The 24,620-nt window shown below is 43.5% G+C and overlaps 1 pseudogene; it reads left to right on the top strand.

Annotated features, from left to right (window-relative positions):
• The first annotated feature begins 265 nt into the window (after positions 1-265).
• On the top strand, positions 266-4,116 carry LOC130876136 (phospholipid phosphatase 2-like; annotated as a pseudogene).
• The last annotated feature ends 20,504 nt before the right edge of the window (positions 4,117-24,620 follow it).

The following is a 24,620-nucleotide window of genomic DNA, read 5'->3' as shown; positions in this document are numbered from 1 at the left end:
AGGTGGGGCCAGAGTGTAGCATGGTAGAGCAGCTCTGTAGCTGGGCTCATTAACAGAAGTCACCCGAGGCGTTTCCCATGGGGTCATGGCAGAGCGACCATGATCCCAGGACAGAAACCATGTGGGCAGGATTTGCACTGTGTGCCTTCCCTGGCTTCCCACAGCCTCTCTGCCCTTCCTCATCCTGACTCTGGTGAAGACACCATAAAAACGAGGGTTCCACTGCAGAGATGACTCTATCCGGTACCCCTACCGTCCAGACACGATCACCCACGGACTCATGGCTGGGGTCATCATCACAGCCACCATCATCCTTGTAAGGCGGAAAAGTACTCAGGAGGGGGCCGGGTGAGCCCTGCCCTGAGGTAGGTAGGGCCCAGCTCCCTAGCAGGATGCACCCTGGGAGCCGTGTCTGCCGCGCACTCTGCAGCTGTTCCGTTGGCAGGTCTCATCGGGGGAGGCCTACCTGGTGTACACAGACCGTCTCTATTCACGATCCGACTTCAACAACTACGTGGCCGCCATCTACAAGGTGCTGGGGACCTTCCTGTTCGGGGCCGCCATGAGCCAGTCTTGGACCGACCTGGCCAAGTACATGATTGGCCGGCTGAGACCCAGCTTCTTGGCTGTCCTTGACCCTGACGGGAGCCAGGTCAACTGCTCTGACTATGTACAGCTGGAGGTGTGCAGGGGCAGCCCTGCCAACGTCACTGAGGCCAGGTGGGTACTGACTGCAGCCCAGGCAAGGCTCTGAAGGACAGAAAATCTGGGGCTTGGTGAATGGAGAAAACCTGTCAGCAGAGGCAGGTGGAGAAGCTGGTCATGGGTTTTCCTCTGTGATGTGTGCAGGCACATAGTGGGCAGGTAGTCTCAGGATTCAGTTGTCTGGGAGGCAGTGGCCTGCCCTGCAGGGGTGGACTGGCTGCTGTTTGTGCCTCAAGGTTTGTGACTGAGTTCTTTCCTCTTCAGGGTCCTCTGTGGTGAGCTTGTTTGCTCTTGGCACCATTTCCCTGCCCATCCTGCTCTTCTGAGCTCTGCTTTTCATGCCTGGTGTGGCCTGTGTGTCCGTACCCACACTCTGTCATCTCCGCTGACCCCTCTCTGTCTGTTGGCTCCCATCAGCCATAAGTCCTTCCAGTGCTTTTTCTCCTTCAATACTACGGGCATTTTCACACCCATAATGCCGTTTTAGATTTTTGAGACAGGATCTCACTGTGTAGCCCAGAATGACCTCAAACTTCTCGGCTTCCTGCCTTAGTATCCCGAGTGCTGGGGTGACAGGCTTGTGTCACTATGGCTGGCGTAGACTGTCTCCTCGGCTTCTGTTTCTTCCTTCTGTCCTCACAGATGTTCTCATCTCTGGAAATTTCCGGTGACTGGTTGAAGTGTCTGTCCCCTAAGCTTGGCACTTGTGTCTCCGTATGGACTGCTTTATGTGCGTGTGTTAGTGTGTCCACATGTGTGTGTAGGCCAGTAGTCAGCCAATAGCAAGTGTCTTCCTCAATTGCTCTCCACCATACGTAAATGTGTGTTTTCCTGCATGTATGTGTGTACACCACATTTGTGCAGGAGTCCATGAAGGTCTGAAGAGGACATCAGATCCCCTTGAACTGGAGTTACAAGAGGTTGTTACCAGCTGTGTGGGTGCTGGGAACTGTACCCTGGTCCTCTGCAAGGGCAGGAAGTGCTCTTAACTCCAGAGCCACCTCTCCAGTCCCTCTCCACATTTTATTTTAAGACAAGGTCTCTTACTGACGCTGGAGCTGTACAATTCTAGACTGGCCAGCAAGCTCCAGGGAGCCATGTGTCTCCAGCTCCCCAGGCCAGAGATTACGGGCGTGCTCCACACCTCACTTTCCCCATGAGTGCTAGGATGGAGTCTGTGGTCTGGGATTACGGGCGTGCTCCACACCTCACTTTCCCCATGAGTGCTAGGATGGAGCTCAGGTCCTCATTCAAACAGAGCAGCCTCCTCACTGACCATCATCCCAGCTCCTTAGACAGCTTGTGTATTAGTCATGTTATGTGTGTGTGCATGTGTGTTTTCTCCGCATGTGCCCTTTCTCTCTCTCTCTCTCTCTCTCTCTCTCTCTCTCTCTCTCTCTCTCTCTCTCTGTCTCTCTCTCTCTCTGTATGTATGAATATATCTATGTATATATCTAACTCTACCTATTTTCCTATAAAACAGTGATTTTTGTCTCTTTATGGCCATACTGATGATCAAATCAATGGCTTGACTCACACATGCCAGGCAAGTCTCTCTAACACCAAGTTCCAAGGGGAGAATGGACAGTGCTCACCATCTACTTAGTGACTCCCCTGAGGGAACAATGTGGACGGCCATGCCGTGAGGGTCTGTTGTCAGCGTAGTGATTGACAGGATTGACATACATTTCTCTGTTTTCTGGGTGCTAGGGTGGAGCTAGGGGCTCTGTCTTAGCCCTACTTTGTCTGCCAGGGTTGTGGAGTGACTCTGGGGGTGCACTGGGGTGCCTGGTCCTTCTGAGCCTCCAAAGCATAGCCCCCAGGTTGCTGCTTGAGCTCTGAGGCAGCGGTGACTGATATCTTTATAAGCTGAGGTGATATCAGTACCCCGGACCACCAGCTGTCGCAACAGCGGCCGTGACAGTATTGGGTGACAGTACTGGGTTACGGTGGCCGTATTGGGTGATTGCCACCCTCAGTGTGGTCTTGCTGGCCAGGCCTGCTCCAGGAGCAGGTAGGAGCCGGTCGGGGAGTTGGAGTTGGTGAAGTGGGAGTGAGGAGGGGAGATGTTCACTCCATGGTGAGTGTCCTGTGTGTGTAAGCATTCCCTCAGGCTAAGAGACCAGAGAGATGGCTCAGTGCTTAGGACCCCTGGCTGCTCTTCAGAGGACCTCGGTTAGATTCTCAGAACCCACAAGGCAGCTCACAGCCATTTGTAGCCTCAGTTCCAGGGAATCTGATGCCCCCTTGTGGCCACTTTCAGGCACTGCAGGAATGTGGCAGACATAGATGTAAATAAAACACCATATACATAAAGATATATAAATCTTAAAGATGATTTATTTTTAGTCTCTCTCTCTCCCTCCCTCCGTCCTACCCTCCCCCCTCCCTCCCTCCCTCCGTTTGTGCACGTGCATGTAAGTGCTGGTGCCCTCAGAGCATCAGATCTTGTGGTAGTTGTGAGCAGCTGGTGTAGGTACTGGATGATGTAGGTACTGGGAACTGAACTTGGGTCATCTGCAAATGCAGTCAGGACTCGTAGCTGCTGAGTCATCTCTCCAGTCCTGCTTCCCATAGTTTAGAGTTGCACCCCTCTGTGGCTGCCAGCCCCTCAAGGAGCCCTTGGCTCTGCCTTCTGGGTTCCACTCACCAGCTTGCCCTCCCTCCCAGGCTCTCCTTTTACTCCGGACACTCCTCCTTCGGCATGTATTGCATGTTGTTCCTGGCGGTGAGTGTCTCCCTTCCTCCCAGGGAACCTTGCCCAGCCTCCCTTCCCCTGGGCCTGGGTCTTCCCGCTCCACAATGGAGTACGTTGAAGAGGCCCTGAGTGTAGGGGGTTTACGACTCTTGCGTTGGGCTGGGCAGGGAGAGGACGCCCATGGGCCCAGCTAATGCAGGCTGATGCCCCCACAGCTCTATGTGCAGGCCCGCCTCTACTAGAAGTGGGCACGGCTGCTGAGGCACACGGTTCAGTTCTTCTTGGTGGCCTTTGCAATCTATGTGGGCTACACCTGTGTGTCAGACCACAAGCACCAGTGGAGTGATGTCCTCGCCGGCCTCCTGCAGGGAGCCCTGGTAGCGTGCCTCATGGTGAGCCCTGTCTGCCTCATCCTATAGGACCTGTTCAGCCTGAGCCCAATGTTCCTGTGACCTCTGCCTGCTTATCTGTGTCCCAGAGCTTGCTCCTCACCACTGGCCCGGTTTTCTTTACTACCCTCATTGGCTCCTCCCTCATTGGGTCCTCCCTCTGGTCTTCTGCCTTGGCTTTATGCACTGCTTTCCCCTCCCCCACTGGTCCACTATGTCTCAGACTTCTTCAAATCCTGGCCGCCCCAGCCCTGCCAGGAGGACCAGGAACCAGAGCACAAACCCAGTCTGTCCCTGATGCTGACCCTCAGCGATGGACCTTAGCCACTATGAGTACCCAGTCTCTTCCCGGAAGTCACCTGTGGGTCAGTCACGTGTTGACCCCTTGGCCCTGGTCAGGCACTACTGACTTTGGGGCTGCCCTAGGGTCCCAGATGGTGACCATTGATCAGGGTCTTGGGTACCTGACTGGCCCTGAGTGTGGGCAGGATCCATCCTCATTGCTCTCTGAGTGCCCCAGAAAGATAAGATTAGGTCCTGCTCCGAGGGCTGTCTCCAACCACAAAGGGCTTTTCGTTGAGAGTCATCCCTGCATGGCCCCAGGAATGGACCGGTCTATGATGGTTTATGAAGTCGGCATCCTCCCTGTGGGTCCTGCGGGGACAGACCGCTTGTTTGCCTGGGTGGAGCAGTTCTCCTTGGCCTGGGTCAGGGATCACAAGTGTGAAAAGGGTTGCTAAACCTTGGGCTGCCTAGGAAGAGACACACGTGACTTTTGTCTGAATCCTGTTCTCAAGCCTGCAGAAGATTCCTGCCTGAGCCCTCCAAGGCCCTCCCTCAAAGCTTGCTGTCCAGTCCGGCCTCCACTACCCAGCATGGACCGGATGTGTAGCCAGGCTTTGGGAGTGGTCCTAGGTCTGCCGTTCCCATCTATTTCAGAACACTTAAAGTTACCTTCATGGGAGGGTGAGCTATAAACTTTGTACCAAAGGTCTTGGCCATGAGTGTTGATTTTAAGCTCTCCTGGTGAGATGGCCCTGCTGCACCTACCTTCTTGCCCAGTGCACTGTGTTGGACCTGCCCAGTCTCAGCATTGACTTAGGGGACAGAGACCTGGCCTGGTTGTTCGGTATACAGCCCAAGATGGAGGCCTTATAGCCACTGTGGCCTTCCTTGGTGTTTGGTGGGCGCTTATGCTAAGTCCACTTTAGAACACAGAGGCCCTTCATGGACCATGTTACTAGATGCCCAAAGATGCTCCCATGGTGCCTTGCTGGTCATCCAGGGGCAGCAGGAGTGGTGGCAGGCCTTGCTGTATCCCAGGACAAGGTGTGTGTCTGTCTGGGAATGGGCAGGCTCCTTGGGCCAGAGAGCATGGCGGGACAGTTAGGGACACCCCATCTCACTCCTCTCCTTAGAGACCGGGTCAGGATTGAGTCTAAGTCCTGTACACCAGATTCCTATAGGGATCAGGTGCCCCTGCTCACTGCTAGCAAACAGAGCCCATTAAAAAAAAATGCAGCTACCAAGAAGCTACACTAAACTCTGTTTTAAGTCTAGAATTTCTTTTTTTTCTTTTTTCTTTTTTTTATTACTTAAAATATCAATCCAAATTTCAAATCCCTATCCTCCTCCCAGGCCCCTCCATCTCCCTCTACAGATTATCCCCCCTCCAACACTAAGTGAGTACGAGGAACCCTGCTCTGTGGATAGTCCAAGGCCCTCCCTACTACGTCTAGGTTGAGCAAGGCTTACATCCAAAGAGAATAGGGTCCCATGAATCCAGTACATGCAGTAAAGACACATCCCAGTGTCACTATCAGTGGCCCCTCATCTGCCCCAGCTGTCAACCCCCTTCAGAGGGGCTGGGTTGTTCCCATGCTCGTTCATTCCCAGTCCAGATGGAGTTGGTGAGCTCCCATTTGCTCAGGCAAACTGTCTCAGTTGATGATCCCCTCATGATCTTGAATTCCTTGTTCATACTCACTCCCTCCATGCTTCAGCTGGATCTTGGGAACTCAGTCCAGTACTCAGATGTGGGTCATTGCCTCTGTTCCCATCTGTTGTTGGATGAAGGTTCTATGGTAATATTTTAGATAATCATCAGTCTGACTACAGGATAAGGTCAGTTCAGACACCTTCTCCTCTATTCCTTAGGGTCTCAGCTGGGTTCATCCCTGTGGGTTCTTAGGCCTTTTTCTAGAGACTGGCTTCTTGTTAACTCCATAGTGGCTCCCTCAATCAAGATATCTCTTTCCTTGCTCTCATATCTGTCCTTCTTCCATCTCGACTATCCCATTCCCTCAAGTTCTCCTCAATCTCCCTTTCTCCCCCATCTACTCCTCACCACCCTGCTCCCAAATTTTTGTCTGATTCTAATTTCCAAGTGGGTGTATATATGTTTTTCTTTGGGTTCACCTTATTACTTAGTTTCTCTAGGATCCTGAACTATAGGCTCGTTGCCCTTTGTTTATGACTAGTATCCACTTATGAGTGAGTACATACCATACTCATTTTTGGGGGAGTGGGTTACCTCACTCAGGATGATGTTTTCTAATTACGTCCATTTGCCTGCAAAATTCAAGCTGTCATTAATTTTTACTGCTGAGTAGAACTCTAATGTGCAAATGTGCCACACTTTCTTTACCCATTCTTCCATTGAGGGGCATCTAGGTTGTTTCCAGGTTCTGGCTATTATGAATAATGCTGCTATGAACATAGTTGAACAAATGCTCTTGTAATATGATTGAACATCTTTTGGGTGTATTCCCAAGAGTGGAATTGCTGGATCCTGAGGTAGGTTGATTCCCAGTTTTCTAGAATTTCTTTTTTAACCTCTCTTAGGTTTTATGTGGATGCAGTCAGCCCACTTTGGTACTCCAATTTGTAGCATATTCCTGGCTAATCCTTAATATTATTTATTAATATTAATATTTAATATAACAATAATTTAATACATAAATTAACCCATTTCTATTATTTTATATAGGCTTGTGGTTTACTTTTAAGGTTCTGGGGCCTCTGTCTCTTTCAGCATCTACATGGCATCTCCCCAACTCTGCCTACCTTCTCTCTACATCTCTGTTCAGATTTTCCTCCTGGCTTTACTCTGTTAATCCATTGGCTAAAAGTAGCTTCTTTATTAACTACTGGCAGTAAAAGATAGTCAATACCATACAAAGGAAAATCCCCCATCCTACCAACACCATTTTGGTGCAGGACAATTGTATTCTATCAATTATGCTTTAAATAAACGCTGATTGGCCAGTAGTCAGGCAGGAAGTATAGGTGGGACAACCAAACAAGAAGAGGAGGGGCAATGAGAAAAGGAGTATTCATGGAAGAAGGAAGCTCTTCCCACAGTCCTGTCCAGACACTGAAAAAGTAGGATGTGACCTGCTCCACTGAAAAAGGTACTGAGTGATGTGGCTAACATAGATAAAAATAATGGGTTAATATAAGTTATAAGAGTTAAGAAGAAGCCTGAGCTAATGGGTCAATCAGTTTATAATTAATATAGAACTCTGTGTGATTTTCTTTGGAACTTGATTGCAGAAACCTGGTAGGACAGAAATCCTTCAAGAAAGCCATCATTTACACTATTTGTAGAAGATTGTCTTTTTTCCATTGTATAATTTTGGCTTCGTTTTTGTACTGGCTGGTTTTGTATGTCAACTTGACACAAGCTAGAGTTACCAGAGAAAGGAGCTTCAGTTTAGGAAACACCTCGATGAGATCCAGCTGTAAGGCATTTTCTCACTTAGTGATCAGTTGGAGAAGGACCAGTCTATGGTGGATGGTGCCATACCTGGGCTAGTGGTCCTTGGTTCTATAAGAACATGGGGTGAACAAGCCATGGAGAGCAAGCCAGTAAACAGCACTCCTCCATGGCCTGTGTGTCTTACCTCCTGCCTCTGGGATCCTTCCCTGTTTGAGATCCTGTCTTGACTTCAGGGATGAACAGCAATGCTGAGGAAAAGCCTATTAAACCCTTTCCTCCACCCACCTTCCTTTTGGTCAGGGTGTTTCATCACAGCAATAGAAACCCTAACTAAGACATTTATAAAAAAAATCACGTGTCCGTAAGTGTTTGGATTTATGTCTAGGTCATTGATTCAACTGCATTGATCAATATGTCTGCATTTATGCCAATACCATGTGACTTTTTTTTTACTGCAGCTCTGTAGTAGAGCTTGAAGTCAGGAATGGTGATACCTCTGGAAGTTGTTTTATTCATTAGGATTGTTTTGGCTATCCTTGGTTTTTAATTTTTCTATATGAAGTTGAGTACTGTTCTTTAAAAGTCTGTAAAGAATTGTGTTGGAATCTTGATGGGGATTTTACTGAATATATAGATTATTTGCAGCGGAATGGCCATTTTTACTGTTAATTCTACTGATCCATGAGCATAGGAGATCTTTCCATCTTCTGCTATCTTCTTCAACTTTTTTGTTCAAAGACGTGAGGTTTTTATCACCAAATCTTTTAATTGCTTGGACAGAGTTATCCCAAATTATTTTGGATAAGTTGAAGCTATTGTGAAAAGTGCTGATTCTATGATTCCTTTCTCAGTCTGTTTGTTTTTTTTATATAGGAGGGCTACTAATTTTTATGAGTTAATTTTGTATTAAGCTACTTGGCTGAAAGTCTTTATCAACTGTAGAATTTCACCAGTGGAATTTTTAGGGACATTTGTGTGTACTATAAATCCATCTGAAATAATAATACTTTGACTTCTTCATTTCTGATTTGTATATTCTTTTTTTTAGTTTTTTTAAAATTTTATTTCTTTTTATTACTTTATAAATGATACCAATCAAATACCCACTTTCTCCCCTCCTCCCACTTCCATCCCGCTACCCCACACACTCTTCCCAAACCCCTCCAGTCCTAAGAGAGGGCATGATACCCTGCCCTGTGGGAAGTACAAGGCCCTCCCCCCACATCCAGGCTTAGGAAGGTTTGCATTTAATGAGAATAGGATCACCCCCAAAAAACTAGTACGTGCAGTAGAGACAAATCCCAGTGCCATTATCATTGGCTTCAAAGTCTGCTCCAATTGTTAACCACATTTAGAGTGTCCAGTTTGATCCCATGCTCGTTCATTCCCAGTCCAGTTGAAGTTAGTGAGCTCCCATTAGCTCAGGCACACTGTCTCATTGAATCAAACAGCCCCTCATGGTCCCGACTTCCTTGTTCATATTCTATCTTCTTCTGCTCTTCAACTGGACCTTGGGATCTCAGTCTAGTGCTCTGATGTAGGTTACTGTCTCTACCTCCATCCATTTGTGGATGAAGGTTCTATGGTGACATTCAAGATAGTCATCAGTCTGACTAGAGGAAAAGGCCAGTTCAGGTACCCTTTCCTCCAGTGCCCAGAGCCAAGCCTCTTGCCAAATCCAAAATGGCTCCCTTAGTTAAGATATCTTCTCCCCTGCTCCCATATCCATCCTTCATCCATCTCAACCATCCCAATTCCCCAAGCTCTCCCCAATCCTCCCCTTCTCCCTTCTCTCTCCCCATCTTCCTTTACCCCCTCCCCACCTACCCCCACCCCCATGCTCCCAGCTTTTGCCTGGTGATCTTGTCTGCTTCTGACTTCCAGGAGGTACTATATATGTTTTTCTTTGGTTTCACCTTATTACTTGGCTTCTCTAGGATCATGAACTATAGGCTCAATGTCCTTTGTTTATGGCAAGAATCAACTACTAATAAGTGAGTACAAACCATATTCATGTTTGGGGTTTGGGTTATCTCACTCAAGACAGTGTTATCTACTTCCATCCATTTGCATGCAAAATTCAAGATGTCATTTTTTTTTTTTACCACTGTGTAGAACTCTAATGTGTAGATGTGTCACACTTTATCCATTTGTCCATTGAGGGGCATCTAGGTTGTTTCCAGGTTCTGGATATTACAAGTAATGCTGCTATGAATATACTTGAACAAATGCTTTTGTAGTATAAATTGTCATCACTTGGGTATATTCCCAAGAGTGGTATTGCTAGATTCTGAGGTAGGTTGAAACCCAATTTTCTAAAAAACTGCCACACTGATTTCCAAAGTGGTTGCACAAGTTTGCATTACCACCAGGAATGGATGAGTGTTCCCCTTACACCACATCCTCTCTAGCATAGGTTATCATTGGTATTTTTGATCTTGGCAATTATGACAGGTTTAAGATGGTATCTCAAAGTTGTTTTGATTTGCATTTTCCTGATACCTAATTTAATATGTCCTTAAGTGTCTTTTGGCCATTTGAAATTCTTCTCTTCAGAATTCTCTGTTCAGTTACGTACCCCATTTTTAATTGGGCTATTTAGAAATTTAGTGCCTAGTTTCTTAACTTCTTCATATATTTTGGAGATCAGACCTTTGTCTGCTGTGGGGTTGGTGAAGATCTTCTCCCATTCAATAGGCTGCCTTTTTGTCTTAGTGACTGTGTCCTTTGCTTTATAGAAGCTTCTCAGTTTCAGGAGGTCTCATTTATTAATTGTTGCTCTTATTGTCTGTGCTATTAGGGTTATATTTAGGAAGTGGTCTCCTGTGCCCATGCATTGCAGGCTACTTCCCACTTTCTCTTCTATCAGGTTCAGTATGGTCAGATTTATATTGAGGTCTTTAATCCATTTGGATTTGTGTTTTGTGCATGGTGATAGATATGGATCTATTTTCATTCTTCTACAGGTTGACATCCAGTTATGCCAATACCATTTGTTAAATATGCTTTCTTTCTTCCATTGTATACTTTTAGCTTCTTTTTCAAAAATCAGTTGTTCATAGCTGTGTGGTTTAATCCGGGTCTTCGATTTGATTCCATTGGTCAATATCTCTGTTTTTATGCCAATACCAAGCTATTTTCATTACTGTAGCTCTGTAATAGAGTTTGATGTCAGGGATTGAAATGCTCCCGGAAATTCACTTATTGTATAGGATTGTTTTGGTTATCCTGGGGTTTTTGTTTTTCCAAATATAGTTGATCATTGTTGTTTCAAGGGCTGTGAAGAATTTGTTGGGATTTTGGTAGGGATTGCATTGAATCTATAGATTGCTGTGGTAGAGTTGCCATTTTTACTATTTTGATCCTGCCAATCCAAGATCATGGGAGATCTTTCCACTTTCTGGTATCCTCTTCAATATCTGTCTTGAAAGCCTTAGTGTTATTGTCAAATACGTCTTTCACTTCTTTGGTTAGTGTTAAACCCAGAAATTTTATGTTATTTGTGGTTATTGTGAAAGGTGATGCTTCTCTGGTTTTCCTCTAAGCTTCTTTATCCTGTTTTTAATTGGAGGTCTACTGATATTTTGGAATTGATCTTGTATCCTGCCACGCTACTAAAGGTGTTTATCAGCTGTAGGAGTTCTTTGGTGGAGGTTTTGGGGTCGCTTATATACACTATCATATCATCTGCAAATAATGAAAGTTGGACTTCTTCCTTTCCAATTTGAATCCCCTTGATCTTCTTATGTTTTCTTATTGTTATTGCTAAAACTTCAAACACTATGTTGCGGAGATATGAAGAGAGTGGACAGCCTTGCCTTGTTCCTGATTTTAGTAGAATCACTTTGAGTTTCTCTCACTTTAATTGATATTAGCTCTTGGCTTGCTGTAGATTGCTTTTATTATATGTAGATTTGATTCTTGTATCTCTAATTTTTTTAAGACCTTCATCATGAGGGGTGTTGAATTTTGTCAAATGCTTTTTAAGCATCTAATGAAATGAGCATATGTATTTTTTTTCTTTCAGTTTATTTATATGATGGGTTACATTGATAGATATTCATATGTTAAACCAACCCTGATCTCTGGAATGAAGTATACTTGATCATTATGGATGATTTTTAATGTGTTCTTGGATTCAGTATTTGCCAGAATTTTATTGAGAATTTTTGCATTGATGTTCATGAGTGAGGCTGGTCTATAACTCTCTTTCTTGGTTGAGTCTTTGTGTGGTTTTGGTATCAGGGTAATTGTAGCATAATATAAAGATTTTGGGAGTGATCTTTAGGTTTCTATTATGTGTAATGCTTTGAGGAGTATGGTCTTCTTGTAAGTTCTGGTAGAATTCTGCACTAAAACCTTATAGCCCTGGGCTTTTTTTGGTTGGAGGTTTTTGATGACAGCTCCTATTTCCTCACAGCTTATAGGTCTATTTAAATTGTTCAATTGGTCTTGATTTAATTATGGTATTTGTTATCTATCTAAAAATTGTCAATTTCTTTTACATTTTTCAATTTTGTGGAGTACAGGGTTTTGTAGTATAACCTAACAATTCTCTGAATTTACTTCATGTCTGTGGTTATGCCTCTTTTTTGTTTCTGATTTTGTTAATTTCGGTGTTCTCTCTGTGCCTTTTGATTAGTTTGGATAAGGGATTGTCAATCATGTTGATTTTCTCAAAGAACCAGCTCTTTGTTTCATTGATTCTTTTTTTTCTAGAGCTGTTAGGTGTTCTGTTAAGTCTCTGATGTGAGCTTTCTCCATTTTCTTTATATGGGCACTTAGTGCTATAAACTTTCCTCTTAGCACTGCTTTCATAGTGTCCCATAGGTATGGGTATGTTGTGTCTTCATTTTTGTTGAATGCAAGGAAGAGTTTAATTTCTTTCTTTATTTTTTCCTTGACCCAGGGGTGGTTCAGTAGATGAGTGTTCAGTTTCCATGATCTTGTAGGCTTTCTGGGGGTGGAATTGTGGTTAAATTCTAGCTTTACTCCATGGTGATCCATTGATTACTCCATTTTTTTGATTCTGTGGATGTTTGCTTTGTTACCAAGTATGTGATCAATTTTTGAGAAGGGCCCATGAGGTGCTGAGAAGAAAGTATATTCTTTCATGTTTGGGTGAAACGTTCTAAAGATGTTTGTTAAGTCCATTTGATTCATGGCTTCTGTTAGTTCTCTTATTTCTGTTAAGTTTCTGTCTGATTGATCTGTCTATTGGTGAGAGAGGAGTGCTGAAATCTAATATTAGTGTGTGGGTTTTGATGTGTGATATGAGTTTTAGCAATGTTTCTTTTACATAAGTGGGTGATTTATATTAGGGGCGTAGATATTCAGGATTGAGACTTCATCCTGATGAACTGTTCCTGTCGTGAGTATAAAGTGTCCCTCTCCATCTCTTTGGATTGATTTTAGTTTGAAATCAATTTTGTTAGATATTAGTACAGCCACACCCGCTTGTTTCTTTGGATGATTTGATTGGAAAACCTTTTCCCAACCTTTTCCTCTGAGGTTGTGTCTGTCTTTGAGGTTAAGGTGTCTTTCTTGTAAACAGCAGAAGGCTGGATCCTGTTTTCATAGCCATTCTCTTAACCTTTGTCTTTTTATATGTGAATTGAGTCCACTGATATTAAGCAATATTAATGATCAGTGGTTGTTAGCTCCAGTTATTTTTTGGTGGTAGTGTTTGTGTGTTTTCTTTCTTTGGGTTATGCTGTTGGGGGTTATCAGATGTCTGTTTTATTGTAGGTGTAGCTAGCTTCCTTGGGTTGAGGTTTTCCTTCTAGTGCTTTTTGTAAGGCTGAGTTTGTGGATACATATTTTTTAGATCTGTTTTTGTCCTGGAATATCTTGTTTTCTCCATCGATGGTGAATGAAAGCTTTTCCAGGTACAGTAGTCTGGGCTTCATCCATGGTCTCTTAGTGTTTGCAGCACATCTATCCAGGACCTTCTGGCTTTCATGGTTTACACAGAGAAGTCAGGTGTAATACTGATAGATAGTTCTTTCTTCTATCTCTTGTATTCTGTTGGTTATACTTGTCTCTGTAGTTCCTGTTAATTTACCCAGATTTTCCATATTTAGCCATCTCTTGGTTTGTGTTTTCTTCATTACCTCCATTTTGGTTTTCAAGTCTTGTACTGTTTCCTTTACCAGTTTGATTGCTTTTTCTCGATTTTCTTGGGAATCATTGAGGGATTTATTAATCTTTTAACTGTTTTTTTGTCTTCTCTTCAATTTCTTCAAGGGAGTTTTTCACCTCCTTTTTAAGGGTCTCGATCATTTTCATAAGGTTATTTTTAAAGTTGATTTCTTCTATTTCTTCTGGGTTAGGATTTTCAAGTCTTCCTGTTGCATGTTTGCTGGATTCTGGTGTTATGTTGCTTTTCAGGTTGTTGGAAAAATTCTTGCATTGGCGGCTACCCATCTCTTTTTGTCTGGATACTCTCAGCACAGGAGCAGGGACCTCTTGCCTGGCTCTAAGGACCTCAAGGACAAAAGGATGGGCTTGGGATGCTGAGTAGGGTGGTACAAAGAAACGTTAGTGGCAGGGATACTCCCACTGGCTCCCCAACCTCTCAGCACCGGAGCAGGCTGAGTTAGGGGATCCAAAGACCTCACAGATGAAAAGGGGTACTTGGGGGCAGGCTGGAATGTGCTAAAGAGAGCCAACAGCCAAGAAACACCCCACTGGATGGGCAGAAAAGCTTAGAGAGTTGGAGGAGGCCTGTACTCACTTTCATGGGGATCTTCCGGCCATGGGATCACTTACTCACCTATCTGGATCCTCTCAGCATAGGAGCAGGGACCTCTTGCCTTTTATAGTATTTTCATCTGTCAAGGTATAAAATTAATTGTCATTTAACAGTTTATTTTATTTACTTAATAACTTATTATTATGTTATTACTTAAAAAATACCAGTACAAATTCCCACTTCCTCCCATCCTTCAACTTCCCTCTCACCCTCCACAGACCCTTCTCCCCAACCCCTCCAATCATAAGAAAGGGCAAGGTACCCTGCCCTGTGGAAAGTCCAAGGCCCTCCCCATTATATCCAGGTTGAGCAAGGTATACATCCAAAGAGAATCGGATCCCAAAAAGCCAGGAAATGCAGAAGAGACAAATCCCAGTGTCACTGTCATTGGCCCCTCTGTCTTCCAGAACTGTCAACCACATTCAGACAGACTATTTTGGTCCCATACTTGTTCATTCCCAATTAAGTTGGAGTTGGGGGGCTCCCATTATTCAGGAACACTATCTCAGTGGGTGAACCCCTCATGGTTTGACTTCCTTGATCACACTGTCCATCCTTCTGCTCTTCAACTGGACCTTGGGAGCTCAGTCCCAACCTAAAGAAGGATATCCCTATGAAGGATCAAGAAGATAACAGAACAGCAAATAGACTGGATCAAAAAAAAGCCCTCAACATGAAATAACCAAAACAAAAAACATACAGAAAAAATAAAGAATATTGCCGGGCGGTGGTGGCACATGCCTTTAATCCCAGCACTCGGGAGACAGAGGCAGGTGGATCTCTGTGAGTTCAAGGCCAGCCTGGTCTACAAGAGGTAGTTCCAGGACAGGAACCAAAAGCTATGGAGAAACCCTGTCTCGAAAAGTCCGAAAAAAAAAAAAGAATACTAAGAGCAGCAAAGAAAAAAGTTCAAGTAACATATAAAGGGAAACATATCAGAATTACACCTGACTTTTCAATGTAAACCATGAAAGCCAGAAGGCCTTGGATAGATGTGCTGCAGACACCAAGAGACCAGGGATGAAGCCCAGACGACTATACCCAGAAAAGCTTTCATTCACCATCGTTGGAGAAAACAAGATATTCCAGAACAAAAACAGATTTAAACAATACGTAACCACAAAGCCAGCCTTACAGAAAATACTAGAAGGAAAACCACAAACCAAGGAAGCCAACAACACCCATAATAACACAGTCATCTGACAATCCTCCACCAGCACAACTCAAAGAAGGGAAACACACAAACACTACCACCAGAAAGATAGCCAGAGTTAACAACTGCTGGTCATTAATATTGCTTAATATCAATGGACTCAATTCACATATAAAAAGACACAGCTTAAGAGAATGGATACGAAAACAGGATCAACATTCTGTTATTTACAAGAAACACACTTCAACCTCAAAGACAGACACTACCTCAGAGTAAAGGGCTGGGAAAAGGTTTTCCAAGCAAACAGAAGCATGTGAGTGTGGCTATACTAATATCTAACAAAATTGATTTCAAACTAAAATCAATCAGAAAAGATGGAGAAGGACACTTTATATACATAACAGGAACAATTCATCAAGATGAAGTCTCCATCCTGAATATCTATGCTCCTAATATGAAAGCACCCACATATGTAAAAGAAACTTTACTAGAACTCAAAGCACACATCAAACCCTAAATATTAATAGTAGGAGATTTCAGCACTCTTCTCTTACCAATGGACAGGTCAACCAGACAGAAACTTAACAGAGAAATAAGAGAACTAACGGAAGCCATGGATCAAATGGAATTAACAGACATCTATAGAACATTTTACCCAAACAGGAAAGAATATACCTTCTTCTCAGCATCTCATGGAACCTTCTCAAAAATTGATCACATAACCAGTAACAAAGCAAAATCCACAGATACAAAAAAAATTGTAGTAACCACCTGTGTACTATCGGATCACCATGGAATAAAGTTAGAATTCAACAACAATTCTACCCCCAGAAAACCTACAAGCTACTGAACAGTCAACTACTGAACCACCCATGGGTCAAGGAAGAAAGAAAGAAAGAAAGAAAGAAAGAAAGAAAGAAAGAAAGAAAGAAAGAAAGAAAGAAAGAAAGAAAGAAAGAAGTGAAAGCCTTTTTTGAATTCAACAAAAATAGACATGACATCCCCAAACCTATGGGACACTATGAAAGCAGTGCTAAGAGGAAAGTTCATAGCATAAGTGCCCACATAAAGAAAACGGAGATAGCTCACATTAGAGATTTAACAGCACACCTGAAAACTCTAGAACAAAAGAAGCAGACTCACCAGGAGGAGTAGAAGACTGGAAATAATCAAACTGAGGGCTGAAATCAACAAAATACAAACAGATAACAATCCAAAGAATCAATTAAACAAAGTGCTGATTCTTTGAGAAAATCAACAAAATTAACAAATCCCTATTTAAACTAATCAAAGGGTGGAGAGAGAACACGCAAATTAGCAAGATCAGAAATTAAAAGGGGGATGTAACAACAGACACTGAGGAAATTCAGAAAATCATTAGGTCTTACTACAAAGACCTATATGCCACAAAGTTGGAAAATGTAAAAGAAATGGACATGTCTCTAGATAAATATCACATACCAAAACTGAATCAAGACCAGGTGAACAATTTAAAGAGACCTATAAGTCACGAGGAAATAGAAGCTGTCGTGAAAAACCTCCCAACAACAACAAAAATAAGCCCAGGACCAGACGGTTTTAGGGAAGAATTCTACCAGACCTTCCAAGAAGAGCTAATACCTATACTCCTTAATGTGTTCCACATAATAAAGCAGAAGAGTCATTGCCAAATTCTTATTATGAAGCTACAGTTACCCTGATACCAAAACTGCACAAAGACTCAACCAAGAAAGAGAATTACAGAACATCGATGCAAAAATTCTCAATACAATACTGGCAAACAGAATCCAAGAACACATCAAAAAAAATCATCCATTATGATCAAGTAGGCTTTATCTCAGAGATGCAGGGCCGGTTCAACATACGAAAATCTATTAATGTAATTCATGATATAAATAAACTGAAAGAATAAAACCATATGATCATTTCATTAGATGCTGAAAAAGCATTTGAAAAATTCAACACCCCTTTATGATAAAGGTCTTAGAGAGATTAGAGATACAAGGTTCATATCTAAATATAAGAAAAGCAATATACAGCAAGCCGACAGCCAACATCAAATTAAATATAAGGAAACTCAAAGCTATTCCACTAAATTAGGTACAAGACAAGGCTGTCCACTCTCTCCATATCTCTTCAACAAGGTGCTTGAAGTTCTAGCAATAGCAATAAGACAACATAAGGAGATCAAGGGGATTTGAATTGGAAAGGAAGAAGTCAAACTTTCATTACTTGCAGATGATATGATAGTGTATATAAGTGACACCAAAAACTCTATTAGAGAACTCCTACAGGTGATACATACCTTCAGTGATGTGGCAGGATACAGGATCAACTCAAAAATGACAGTAGCCCTCCTATATGCAAAGGATAAAGAAGTGGAGAGGGAAATCAGAGAAACGTCATCTTTCATGATAGCCATAAATAACATAAAGTATCTTTGGGTTACACTAACCAAGGAAGTGAAAGATCAATTTGACAAGAACTTTAAGTCTTTGAAGACAGAAATTGAAGAGGATATCAGAAAATGGAAGGATCTCCCATGCTCTTGGATGGGTAGGAACAACATAGTAAAGGTGATCTTTAATTTTAATACCAATCCCTACCAAAATCCCAACAAAATTCTTCACAGACCTTAAGAGAAAAATAATCAACTTTATATGGAAAAGCAAAAAACCCAGGATAGCCAAAACAATTCTGTACAATTAAAGGAACTTCCAGGGGCATTACCATTCCTGACATCAAACTCTGTTACAGAGCTACAGTAATGAAAACAGCTTGGTATTGGCATGAAAACAGAGAATTCGACCAATGGAATTGAATAGAAAACATGGATATTAACCCACAAACCTATGAACACCTGATTTTTGACACAGGAGCTAAAAATGTACAATGAAAGAGAGAAATAATCTTCAACAAATGGAGCTGTCATAACTGGATGTAAACCTGTAGAAGAATGAAAATAGATCCATATCTATCACTGTGTACAAAACTCAAGTTCAAAAGGACTAAAGACCTCAATATAAATCTGACCACACTGAACCTGATAGAAGAGAAAGTGGGAAGTAGATGTAACACATGAGCACAGGAGACCACTACCTAAATATAACCCCAGTAGCACAGACAATAAGAGCAACACTGAATAAATGGGACCTCATGAAACTGAGAAGCTTCTTTAAAGCATAGGACATTGTCATTAAGACAAAAAGGCATCCTACTGAATGGGATAAGATCTTCACCAACCCCACATCAGACAAAGGCTTGATCTCCAAAATACATAAAGAACTCAAAAAACTGGATATTAAAATTCCAATTATCTCAATTAAAAAATAGGGTACTGTACTGAAAAGAGAATTCTCATCAAAAGAAGTTCAAATGGCCAAAAGACACTTAAGATCATGTTCAACCTCTTTAGCGATCAAGGAAAGGCAAATCAAAACAACTTTGAGATACAATCTTACACCTGTCAGAAAGGCTAAAATCAATGATAGCCTACGCTGGAGACGATGTGGAATAAGGGGAACATTCATCCATTGTTGGTGAGAATGCAAACTTGTGCAACCACTTTGGAAATCAGTGTGGCAGTTTCTCAGTAAATTGGGAATCAATCAACCTTGGGATCCAGCAATACCACTCTTGGGAATATGCTCAAGAGATGCCCAATCATACTACAAAAGGATCTGTTCAACTATGTTCATAGCAGTATTATTTATAATAGCTAGAACCTGGAAACAGCCTAGATGCCCCTCAATGGAAGAATGGATAAAGAAATTGATGGAAATAGAAAACACTATCCTGAGTGAGATAACCCAGACCCAAAAAGATGAACACGGTATGTACTCACTCATTAGTGGACTCTAGCCATAAACAAAGGACATTAAGCCCATAGTTCGCCAGCCCAGAGAAGCCAAATATCAAGGTGCACACAAAGAAAAACATATATAGATACTCCTGGAAATTGGAAGCAATCAAGATCGCCAGGCAAAACTTGGGATCATGGGGTGGGGGTAAGGGTGGGTACTGGGAGGGGGGAATGAGAGAGGGGGAGAGGGAAGGGACAAGGGAAAGACTGGAGATAGCTTGGGGGAGTGGGAGGGTGGAGATGGAGGAAGGGCAAATATAGGAGCAGGGAAGAAGATATCCACATTAAGGGAGCCATTTTAACGTTGGCAAGAGACTTCCCTCTAGAGGATCCCAGGTGTCCACAGGGATGTCCCCAGCTAGGTCCTTGGGCAGCAGAGGAGAGGATGCCTGAACTGTCCTTGCCCCACTATCACACTGATGATTATCTTGAATATCACCATAGAATCTTTGTCTGGCAATGGATGGAGATAGAGACCCTCATCAGAGCAACGGACTGAGCTCTCAAGGTCCAGTTGAAGAGCAGAAGGAGGGAGAAGATGAGCAAGGAAGTCAGGACTGCAAGGGGTTGGTCCACCAACTGAGACAGTGTGCCTGTTCTAATGGGAGCTCACCAAATCCAGTTGGACTGGGACTGAAGGAGCTTGTGATCAAAGCAGACTCCCTGAATGTGGCTGACAATGGGGCTGATTGAGAACCCATTGATAAAGGCACTAGGACCTGTTTCTACTGCATGTACTGACTTTTTGAGACCCTAGTCTATTTGGATGCAAAGCTTCCTAGGCCTGGATGTAGGGGGAAAGGCCTTAGACTTCCCACAGGTAGGGTTCCCTGCCCTCTCTTAAGGAGGGAAGGGGAGAGAGGAGGATGAGTGGGGGAGCGGGAGGGGAGTGGGAAGAGGGGAGAAAGTGTAAATTGTTGAATGGAAAAAAATAAAGAATTAAATAAAGATACCATCTTACACCTGACAGAATGGCTAAAATAAAAAACACCAATGATAACCTATGGTGGAGAGGATGTTGAGTAAGGGGAACACTCATCCATTGCTAGTGTGAATGCAAACTTGTGCAACCACTTGGAGATCAGTGTGGTGGTTTCTCAGAATATTGAGAATCAACCTACCTCAGGACCCAGCAATACCAATCTTGGAAATATACCCAAGGCATGCCCAATCATACTACACACATTTGTTCAACTATGTTCATAGCAGCATTATTTGTAATAGTCAGAACCTGGAAGAATGGATAAAGAAAGTGTGGCACATCTACACATTAGAGTTCTACTCAGCAGTAAAAATTAATGACATCTTGAATTTTGCATGCAAATGGATGGAAGTGGAAAACACCATCCTGAGTGAGGTAATCCAGACCCAAAAAGATGAATATGGTTTGTACTCACTCATTAGTTAATTCTAGCCATAAACAAAGGACACTGAGCCTATGGTTCACAATCCTAGAAAACCTAAGTAAGAAGATGAAACCAAACAAAAACATATATAGATCCTCTTGGAAATTTGAAGCAGACAAGATCACTAGGCAAAAGTTGGGAGCATGGGTGTGGGTGTGGGGTGGGGGAAGTGGAGATGGGTGAGAGAGGGAGAAAGGAAGGGTTGGGGAGAGCCTGGGGGAGTGGGATGGTTGAGATGGAGGAAGGACAGATATGGGAGCAGGGAAGAAGATATCTTAATTAAGGGAGGCATTGTGGGGTTGGCAAGAGGTTTTACTCTAGAAGGGGTCCCAGATGTCCACTGGGATGTCCCCAGCTAGGACCCTGGGCAGCAGAGGAGAGGGTGCCTGAACTGACCTTGTCCCATAGCCAGACCGATGACTATCTTTAATGTCACCATAGAACCCTCATCCGGTGACAGATGGAGATAGAAACAGAGAACCACATGGGAGTACTGGAATTGCTTCCCATGGTCCAGTTGAAGAGCAGAAGGAGGGAGAATATGAGCAAGGAAGTCAGGACTGCGAGGGGTTGGTCCACCCACTGAGACAGTGTGCCTGAGCTAATGGGAGCTCACCAAAGCCAACTGGACTGGGACTGAACAAGCATGGGATCAAACTGGACCCTCTGAATGTGGTTGACAATTGGTGCAGGCTGAGAAGCCAATGATAATGGCACTGGGATTTGTGTCTACTGCATGGACTGGCTTTTTGGGATCCTAGTATTTGGATGCACACCTTCCTAAGCCTGGATGGAGGGTGGAGTGCCTTGGACTTCCCACAGGGCAGGGTACCCTAAACTCTCTTAGGACTGGAGGGGAGGAAGAAGGGTTAGTGGGGAACTGGGAGAGAAGTGGGAGGAGAGGAGGAAGTGGAAATTTTGATTCCTAGTATTAATAAAGTAAAAAAAATCCAAGTTGATTGTAGTGATTACAGGGGAAAAAGAAAGAAAAAGAAGCTGCTAGCCAACCATAAGAAGGTGCCATCGAGCCTCTTTCAGTTTTGATTATATCCTACAGACCTTTCTAACTAATCCCCAAGGCTGAGGGACTTGATCATGTCCATACAGGGATGATGAGATAACAGAACAATCTATTTGGGTTGAAGTTTCAGTTGTTCAAACAATTTTTCCATAATAGCTCAATTTGGGGGTCATGATTTTACATGAATTCCACTCCCTGTCTCCTCTTCATTGTCAACATAGCCTAAATGACCTGATAATTTTTATAATTTCCAAAGTGAGGGTGTTTTCTACACGGTGGTTTGAAATATGAGAAAGAGGGAAACAAGTATTGTTTATGATTTAGAAAATGTCACAAGCTAATGCTGCCTTTAATCCTTGTGTAAGTGTAGTCCCAGAGGTATGAATTTTTATTTCTGTATTTCAACTGAGAACATTTTCAGCGCCCCTTCTCCACACCTCATCAGATAATCACAGCCTGGGCAGAATGGTTTCTACCCACCAGTGTGTTGACTTTATTTTTTATTTTTTTTAAATTATTTTTATTCTTTTTTAATTAAAATTTTACCTGTCCCCGTTCCCCATTTCCCTCCCCCTCCTCCCAAATATTGCCCCTCCCCCCACTCCCCTTTCCCTATCCCCACTCCTCTTCTCCTCCCCCCACTCCATTCCCCATCCTTCTCCATACTGAAGAGCAGTACAAATTCCCTGCCCTGCGGGAAGACCAAGGTCCTCCCACTTCTATCTAGGTCCGGGAAGGTGATCGTCCAAACAGGCTAAGCTCCCACAAAGCCAGTTCATGTATTAGGATCGAAACCTAGTGTCATTGTCCTTGGCTTCTCATCAGCCTTCATTGTCCGCCATGTTCAGAGAGTCCAGTTTCAACCCATGCTTATTCAGTCCCAATTGTTACTCTTGTCCTGCAACTCTGAAGCCACCAGAAAGCGCACATCTGTAATGCTCCTAAATTTTTACTCTTGTCTTGCACCTCTGACGCCACCAGAGGGCGCACATCTGTAACTCTCCTTGCCAGACACAAATCCTTTGTGCACTCCAGGGTTGGTCTTCTGGAGTTGATCCAGCACCAAGTTTAAAGAAACACTTAAAGGCCATTGCTAACAGATCCAAGTTTTCCTGGTGGCTGCCTTGACTTACCCCTGAACACCAAGAACAGAAAGGAAAGGAGGTAACTCTGGAGAAAGTCGCCTCAGGAGATTTAAAAAGCTTTGTCTTAACAGTTGTAAGCAATCAGCCCAGCATCTGCTTGTTCTTGCTGACCTGTCATTGTGTTTGGCTACAGACAGAGTGCCTTCAAAGCCAACGGAGTGAGCTGGACTGAACCTGCTTGCAAAATGCAAGATGCAGAGCACCATGTAATTGCAGAACAGTTTGGGTGGTGGTGGTGGCAGGGCGGGGGGTGTCAACAAGTCCACGTCTTTGCCAAATCAGTGAAGTCACCTGTAAAGAATATTGTTAAGAGCACATTTTTATTGTTAAAACATTGTCTCATAACGTGTGTGTGTGTGTGTTTGTGTAGACCAGGAGAACACCTTGCAGGTATTGGGTCTCTCTCTGTGTCATATGGGTCCCAGGGTTCAAACACAGGGCTTAAAGACGCTAGATTACTTTTCTTTACTCCGAGTCATCTCACCAGCCCCAATGTTTTTTATTATGAATGAAATATTCACATTTATTCTTTTTTTTTCTTTTTATACTTTTTTAATTAAAATTTCCAACTGCTCCCCGTTTCCCAATTCCCTCCCCTCCTCCCAAATATTGCCCCCTCCCCTCACTCCACTCCACCTCTCCCCACTCCTCTTCTCCTCCCCCAACACCATTCCCCCTCCCTCTGGATACTGAAGAGCAGTCCAAATTCCCTGCACAGCAGGAAGACAAAGGTCTTCTATCTAGGTCCAGGAAGGTGAGCGTCCAAACAGGCTAAGCTCCCACAAAGCCAGTTCATGTATTAGGATCGAAACCTAGTGCCATTGTCCTTGGCTTCTCATTAGCCTTCATTGTCCGCCATGCTCAGAGAGTCCAGTTTCAACCCATGCTTATTCAGTCCCAGACCAGCTGGCCTTGGTGGGCTCCCAATAAATCAGTTCCACTGTCACAGTGGGTGGGTGCAGCCCTCGTGGTCCTGAATTCCTTGCTCATGTTCTCGCTCCTTCTGCTCCTCATTTGGACCTTAAGAGCTCAGACCGTTGCTCCAAATTGAGTCTCTGTCTCTACCTCGATCCATCTCCAGATGAAGGTTCAAAGGTGATATGTAAGATATTCATCAGTATAAGATAGGGTCATTTCAGGTTCCCTCTCCTCAATTGCCCAAGGTACCAGCTGGGGACATCTCCCTGGACACCTGCGAGCCCCTCTAGAGTCAAGTCTCTTGCCAACCCTAAAATGGCTCCCTTAGTTAGGATATATACTTCGCTGCTCCCGTATCCACCCTTCCTATATCACAACCATCCCAATCCCCAGGCTCCTCCCATCCTCCCCTTTTCACGTTTCTCATCCTATTTCCCCTTTGCCCCATGCCACCTCACCCGCAAGTTCCCAGTTTTTGCCTGGCAATCTTGTCTACTTCCCCTATCCAGGCGGATGACTATACGATTTTCTTTGTGTTCACTTTCTTATTTAGCTTCTCTAGGTTCACAAGTTATATGCTCAATGTCCTTTATTTATGGCTAGAAACCGATTATGAGTGAGTATATCCCATGTTCCTCTTTTTGGGTCTGGGATACCTCACTCAGGATAGTGTTTTCTATTTCCATCCATTTGCACGCAAAATTCGAGAAGTCATTGTTTTTTTACCGCTGAGTAGTGCTCTAATATGTATATATTCCACACTTTCTTCATCCATTCCTCCATTGAAGGGCATCTAGGTTGTTTCCAGGTTCTGGCTATTACAAACAATGCTGCTATGAACATAGTTG

Source organism: Chionomys nivalis, chromosome 6 (assembly GCF_950005125.1).
Source record: "Chionomys nivalis chromosome 6, mChiNiv1.1, whole genome shotgun sequence".
Taxonomy (NCBI): Eukaryota; Metazoa; Chordata; class Mammalia; order Rodentia; family Cricetidae; genus Chionomys; species Chionomys nivalis.
Note: the sequence above shows the minus strand (reverse complement) of the source record. Positions and strands in the feature narration are given on the sequence as shown.